Here is a 7,044-nt window from a genome sequence, read left to right as displayed (position 1 = left end):
GGATATCCGAGGTAAAGTAGGAGTAGCCGAAATTGAAGGAAAGATGAGAGAAAATCGGTTACGGTGGTTTAGACATGTGCAAAGAAGGCCTACTGACGCTCCGGTTCGAAGATGTGACTACGGGACAGAGGTTCAGAGCCGAAGGGGTAGAGGAAGACCTAGGAAAACTTTGGAAGAGACCCTAAAAAAAGACTTAGAGTACTTGGATCTAACGGAGGACATGACACAAAATCGAGCGCAATGGCGTTCTAGAATTCAAATAGCCGACTCCACTTAGTGGGAAAAGGCTTTGTTGTTGTTGTTGTTGTTGTAATGGCTTATTTTCCAAATCAATACAACTTTGCCTTAAATCTGCCTTCCTTTCCAATCAATGTTTTCTCGTACCCAGAAGTAACAAAAGAATGCTCACCAACACTTGCACCGTAACGCAGTAGCTTAGTGATTACAAAAGGGCAGATTTCCCTCAAGTACTTAAATCCATCAGTTTCTCCATTATTCCTTTATGAATTGAATCGAATATATCAACCATGACAAATATTTAATATTTTTCTCTCTAATTTCTTACCAAAAACAGCAATACAATCAAACATTCAACAGAACCCGCAGCCCGCATCTGCCCGTTGATATATTTTCTTCCACAGGAACTCTCCAACAAAAGGAATAACTAGCCAATCCTATGAAGAAATTAAACTACATTCAGAAAGAACACAAAAACAAACACCCTTCATTCCTCTGCAACAATGGTTCCCCTCTCGCTCACATAGATACCATCAAGAAACTTCCTGATATACAAGATGGCATTTCTGGTTGATCAAGGCACAAGATCGAGAAAAATTCATTTCCATCCAAGATGGGGTTATCCTTGACCTTTTCACATTGGGTGATAGAAACATCATCATATCCACCTTACTCACCTTCTTTCAAAATGTTACGTGTGTCGATCGACTTGGCCTCATTAGTGATGGAGGCATTGATGGAAAAATTAGCAAACACAAACGCACCTTGTAGCGATACCCCTTGGTGATGTCGGTGATGAGATTTCCGATGTGGGAGAGAGCAGTGCAGATGGCGGGGCTGATTTTGAGGGAGCCGAACCAGGCCTTGACCTTCAGCTTCCTCTTTCTGGTCTTATTCCCGTGAGGACCTCGATGATCTTGGCATGGACCTTGATCTTGACACCGTTGGGGATGTCCATGGTCTCAGAGGAGAGGATGGTCATCATCTTTGCTGCTCTGGTTGTTTCTCTCTCTCTCTCGCTTTGCAGCTCCTGTTGGTGATGAAATGAGATGAGGAATTTGAGGTTATGGAGGCAGGGAATAGCATAGAGAAGAAAGGAAGAGAGGATAAACGAACAAAGACTTGCCGTCGGGGCAAAATCAAAAATTTATAGTTTGGACCATTTTAATTGCACTAGTTTAATATTGGACTTTGTCTTAATTAGTAAATAAAGTTAGTACATAGTTTTTGGTTAACATTTAAAATTTTCAAGCCCTTATCATTAGTTTTCTTTTTATTTATTCATGCATGCGGAGAGACTCCTTTTAAGCAATTTGCCCAAATTGAAAGCAGTCACTATCGTTGGCCTTTCTTTTGGAGGTCTTTCTTGTCATTGTTGGGTGTTTTTTCTTCCTTGTCATTCTTTCTTCTTTCTCTCCACACAATTCCTATTATCGATATAAAATCATGCAAAAAGTGCCAAGTAAAGCAGAGGTTAAAATTAGAAGAAACCTTACCACTCCAAAGGGAAAAACTTAATTGTGTTCCAATGCTGAAACTGAGCTGAAATATTTGTTGGTAAGGTTATCTTGCATAATACACCTGAAAAATTAGGATTTAATCATTGTTCTAAAAATCCTCTCCTAGGCGCTAGACGGTTGGTCACCATCCCAATTAATCTCTAGATGTTTGAAAATTCAGAAATGATGTCTAAACTTACTAATTGACACTCTCTTTGTATTTGGATTTTACCAAAACTAAATTTTCAATTTCTTGACCCAAGCAACAAAAATATTCACATAAGTGCATGAAAGTTCTAGGATGGGTACTAGTTTAACTTAGAGGAGGGTGAATAGGTTCCAACTTAAAAATCCAATTTAATTTTCAGTTCTCAAATTAATTCCACATTCACATCACATATAAACTATCCTACACATATGCAATTATAAAAATAAATAAAATGTGCACACAGGACGTAGGATTTAACGAGGCAAACCCACCATTGGGAAAATCCTCGGGCTCCCAAGTCAGGACAAACACTAAGAGAAATAAGTACAGAAAGACTTACAAAACTCATCAACTAGACACACATACTAGTAGGCAGTTTTGTCTTCGCACTTTGCTACTCGATCTCTCTTCAGCCTTCGAGTTGAAGTGGCACGACACTAACGCGGCCGTCAATCACTGTCACCTCGAACTTTGCAGGATGCTAACTCGATCATGCAGAATGAATGTACGATGAAATGATTTTTGAAAAACAATCAATTACGAAAATCATAAGGCACATTTTCATAATCAATTTCTAATATAAGTGATGGAAAAAATCAGCGAAAGAAAAACTGAATTTGTCATTTAAACCACACGGACACAAAAACATTTTTTTCTTCAAATAAAAACTACTGATGACAAATCACACTAAAACCCTCACTGTGCTGCCATACAAAGGTTAGATTTACATGCAATTTTTATTGCCATAAATGCAAAGCATGAACATATATATTGGACTCCAAAAACATGCAGCAATAGAAAAGTAGAAAACCTTTTAATGCATGAGGTTTGTTATACGGCAACCATTCAAAATCCTTAAATCATGCATATGACAGCGTCAGCAAAATGTCGAAAACAAAGATGAAAAATGAAGCTCGACTGTGATGCTGCTCTATTCTTTTGTGTTATGCGGCGGCCGCTCAAATGCTATAATAATGATCTGGATCAAGGAAGAAAATATCGGTAATATCGGAAATATCGGTAGTCCGAAAACACGGAAATATCGATGGAAATATCGGTAAAATATCGATATCGATAAAAATTACATGGAAACCACGGAAATTGTAAGATTGAAACTTTGTAGGATGTTTATTTAGTCAATTATCTAATAGTTTATCACAAAAAATTGGAAAGAAATGCATTGCATGATGGATTTAACATTATCAAGTTGATTATATAGCGAGCTGACAAACATTGTGAGTGTAGAAAATATGTAGTAATTAATGAAAGAAGTCTAAACACACCATAATCATTTATATATAATGAATTAGTACAATATTTTACACTTTAGTACCACATAGAGTTTCTATGAGGTTCAAATTTTTCACTATCTTCATCATCTCTACGTGTAGAATGAGTGTATTGTGAAGAGTAGTTATCAAATGATAAATCCCAAAATAGTTTTGCATGTAATTGTTAATATGCCACCCATATGGATCCGAGATTGGTTGAGGTTGTCCATAAGAAAAATCATTTGAAGATTGAGTCTGGGATTGTTTCCATGAGTCGCTCGATTCCATCCCAACAGGAATGGGATATGAAGGGTAGGGAAATGGTTGGTTATGAGTATAACCATAGTTACTACTTCCCAATCCAACAGAGTCTGAAGTTCTAGATAACGAGTCATCTTCTTGACTTGACAAAATCCCCTTGCCTCTTTCTCTGCGAGTATAGTCCTTCCCTATGGCACCAATTCCTGGTCCTGCCCGCCTACTGCCATGGTCATCATCCTGTGTTGCATGCGTGAAGTTTGCCTCACCAGTGAAGGGGCTCATATATCCGGGAGGTAGTGGTCCATAATAGTTTCCATATCCACCACCACTACCTCCAGCTCCACTACCTCCAGCTCCACTATGTCCTTCATCATTCCTACCTCCAGTGGTAGGTGAGTCTCCTGATCTTGTACTAGAGTTATCATTAGTATCAGCACGATGTTGTGGTTGTGTAGGATTGGAAGAAGTTGGAATTCCAATGTTTCTTGGTCTTGGGCGCAAAAGTTCGTCCAAAGAGTCAGCGCTGCTAGACCCCACCTCCTCCTCTAATACTCTTTCTACATTTATCCCTTCATTACGTGCTTCTTCAGCAACTCTGGGAGCTGGGTTGCCTTCATCATCATCTAGATGAAGAGGTCTAATCCATTGAAAAAGTTGGTTACCCTCTGTATCATCATCTTCACCAACAATATCAAACACATCTAGTGGGTCCCCACGGTCAACATGATCTATTTCTGCTTCCTTATCTCGAATTTGAAGCTTCATGTTGTAGTAGCAATAAACTAATTTTTCCAAGCTACTATGAGCCAACTTATTTCTTTGCTTTGTGTGTATGAGTGCAAATGTGCTCTAATTTCTTTCACAAGCAGATGAGGAAGCTGTTTGTGATAATACTTTGATTGCTAACTTTCTCACAGTTGGTGCATCGGTCCCATACATGATCCACCATTCAGCTACAATGAAAAAAAATGTTGATAAGCCTAATAACTCCAACAAATTCTATTATAAACTTATAGTGAAATATGTTTATACTCACTAGGAGACATATTTGTTCGAGCAGCAACTGATGTTGGTTCTCCAAAAGTTCTTCTTGCATCTTTAAACCATGTTAGCTGAATTCAATAAATCGTGTTAGTTTAATCCAACAAAGTAATTATTATAATTTAAGTAATTGTGTACCTCATTTCCAAATTGGCCAACTGCTGGTGATGCAGGGTCTAATTTAGAGAATACATTATGTACAACACGTATAAGGGTACCATCATCTCCAACACCGGGTCTGTATTGGTATCGGGGATTCAAATAATATGTTGTTCAAAGAAACACATACTCTAATAAGAGAAATAATACTTATGCAACTAAAGAAATGAATTGCAAATTATGACATAATTTATACCTGCTGCATGCAAATCGTGGTATAATGTTTTATACCATCGGTCATCAATTATCTTTATGACCCACCTTGCACCATGTTTTCTTTCCAATTCATCATTCACTACACGCATCAACTCATATACTGCCCCTATAGTAGGATACACTTCTGTGTCAACGATCCGTAAAACTTTGTACAGAGGTTCAAACACTTGGCACACATGTTCTGATTGAGTCCAAAAAGCATGATCAAGCACTATACTTTCCACCATACGACCTGTACTTGAGCGGCTGAAATTGTGGTTGGCCCAATCGTCACTAGTGAATAGTTGCTTCAACCCTGCTTTCTTCTTAACTAGGCTGTCTAATGCAATATAATTGGTGGCAAATCGAGTGGTAGCTGGACGAATAATTTCTCCCTTGCAAAATTCACGCATCTTTGCCAACAACCAACTGTGATTGTAAATATAATTTGTGATCGTTCTAGCTCTTTTGACCACAGTAGCAACATTCTCTCTCTTCCCCATTGCCTCAAACATGAGATCAATACAATGTGCTGCACATGATGTCCAAAACACATTATGATGCTTCATTAACTTTTTTTCAGCTTTGACAAATGCAGAACCGTTGTCGGTCACGACTTGGACAACATTATGCTCTCCCACCTCCATGATTACATCCCTCAATAATTTGTAAATATACTTGTAGTTCTTTATATGGTCTGAAGCATCAACAGACTTCAAAAAAACTGTTTTTCCCTTGGAGTATACCATGAAGTTTATGATAGACAATCTGGTCGGGCCAGTCCATCCGTCACACATGATTGTGCAACCATGAGTTTCCCACTTTGACCTCAACTTGTTAACATACTCGCCAATGTCGTTATACTCCCAATCCAAATATTTGTTTCTTATCTCATAGGGAGTGGGAGGTTGTACTCCAACACCGGCTTGTTGACATCCCACTACCATATTTTTGAAATGATGTGATGATGCCTTCACATGAGGGACATTTTCATAGATAAAGAACTTGCTAATTAGACGCCCCATTCCCTCCTTCACATTACCTCCCTTGAAATAATTCCAAACACTCTTTTGACGTGCGTTGGATGACTTATATAAACTTGGGGCTATTGGTGGTGTTGGTTGTGATTCTCTAAGACTGCCTCCCCGTCTCATTTGTGCACCACCACTTGTCCCGGAACCTTGTCCCCTATTAGGAATTTTATGAAGGTGTTCTCTTTCCCATGCTGACTGTTTGGAGGCACGTAATGCTTGTTTCAAACTGCGTCGTTCTTCAGGTCCCATGTCATCATCACATTCGTCCTCATCGTCATCATCATCACTGTCAACCGCTTGGCCAATGACTTCTCCTCGTAGCCCAGCTCGAATATTTTCCATTCCTTGTGTTATCTTTTCCTTCTGCTGTTTTTTATTTTTTAATAATGTGCTGATGAATGCCTTCACTTCTGGGGGGACATTATCGCATCGTTGGACATTTTTTGCTGGATTTAATCCACTAAGATGGTACTTAAGTCGTGTCACTCCACCACTCTTCATTACCCGACCACAATATTTGCAAATTGTGCCATGTTTGTTTCCGTCTATTGGGTCTCCATGTTCCCAAGCTGGATCACGTTTAGTAGCTCCACTAGACATCTTAAACATACCTACATTTATTTTTCATGAAAATTAGACAAATATTTTTTGGCCAAAAAATATAGTAGTGATGACGGTTATATAAGAGAACCTAAATAATAAAGTTATTGTACAGAAGAATTAAATACGAAGTAAAGAAAATGATTGTAAAAATTTAAGTAATTAAAAAAATAATATGGATTAATAAAACCTAATATTAATGAATAATAATCCAATTTGATAAAAAAATAATCCTAATATAAAACATAGTGATGAATAATAATCCAATTTGATAATAATCCAATTTAATGAATAATCCAATTTGATAATAATCCAATTTAATGAATAATCCAATTTGATAATAATAAAAAACCTAATATTAATGAATAATAATCCAATTTGATAAAAAAAAATCCTAATATAAAACATAGTGATGAATAATAATCCAATTTAATGAATAATCCAATTTGATAATAATAAAAAACCTAATATTAATGAATAATAATCCAATTTGATAAAAAAATAATCCTAATATAAAACATAGTGATGAATAATAATCC

At 37.3% G+C, this 7,044-nt stretch overlaps 1 pseudogene; it reads right to left on the bottom strand.

Annotated features, from left to right (window-relative positions):
* Positions 1 to 677: 677 nt before the first annotated feature.
* On the bottom strand, positions 678 to 1,368 carry LOC126605369 (60S ribosomal protein L9-like; annotated as a pseudogene).
* Positions 1,369 to 7,044: the final 5,676 nt, after the last annotated feature.

Source organism: Malus sylvestris, chromosome 15 (assembly GCF_916048215.2).
Source record: "Malus sylvestris chromosome 15, drMalSylv7.2, whole genome shotgun sequence".
Lineage (NCBI taxonomy): Eukaryota > Viridiplantae > Streptophyta > Magnoliopsida > Rosales > Rosaceae > Malus > Malus sylvestris.
The sequence above is the reverse complement of the archived record's forward strand: the minus strand, read 5'-3'. Positions and strand labels throughout refer to the sequence as shown.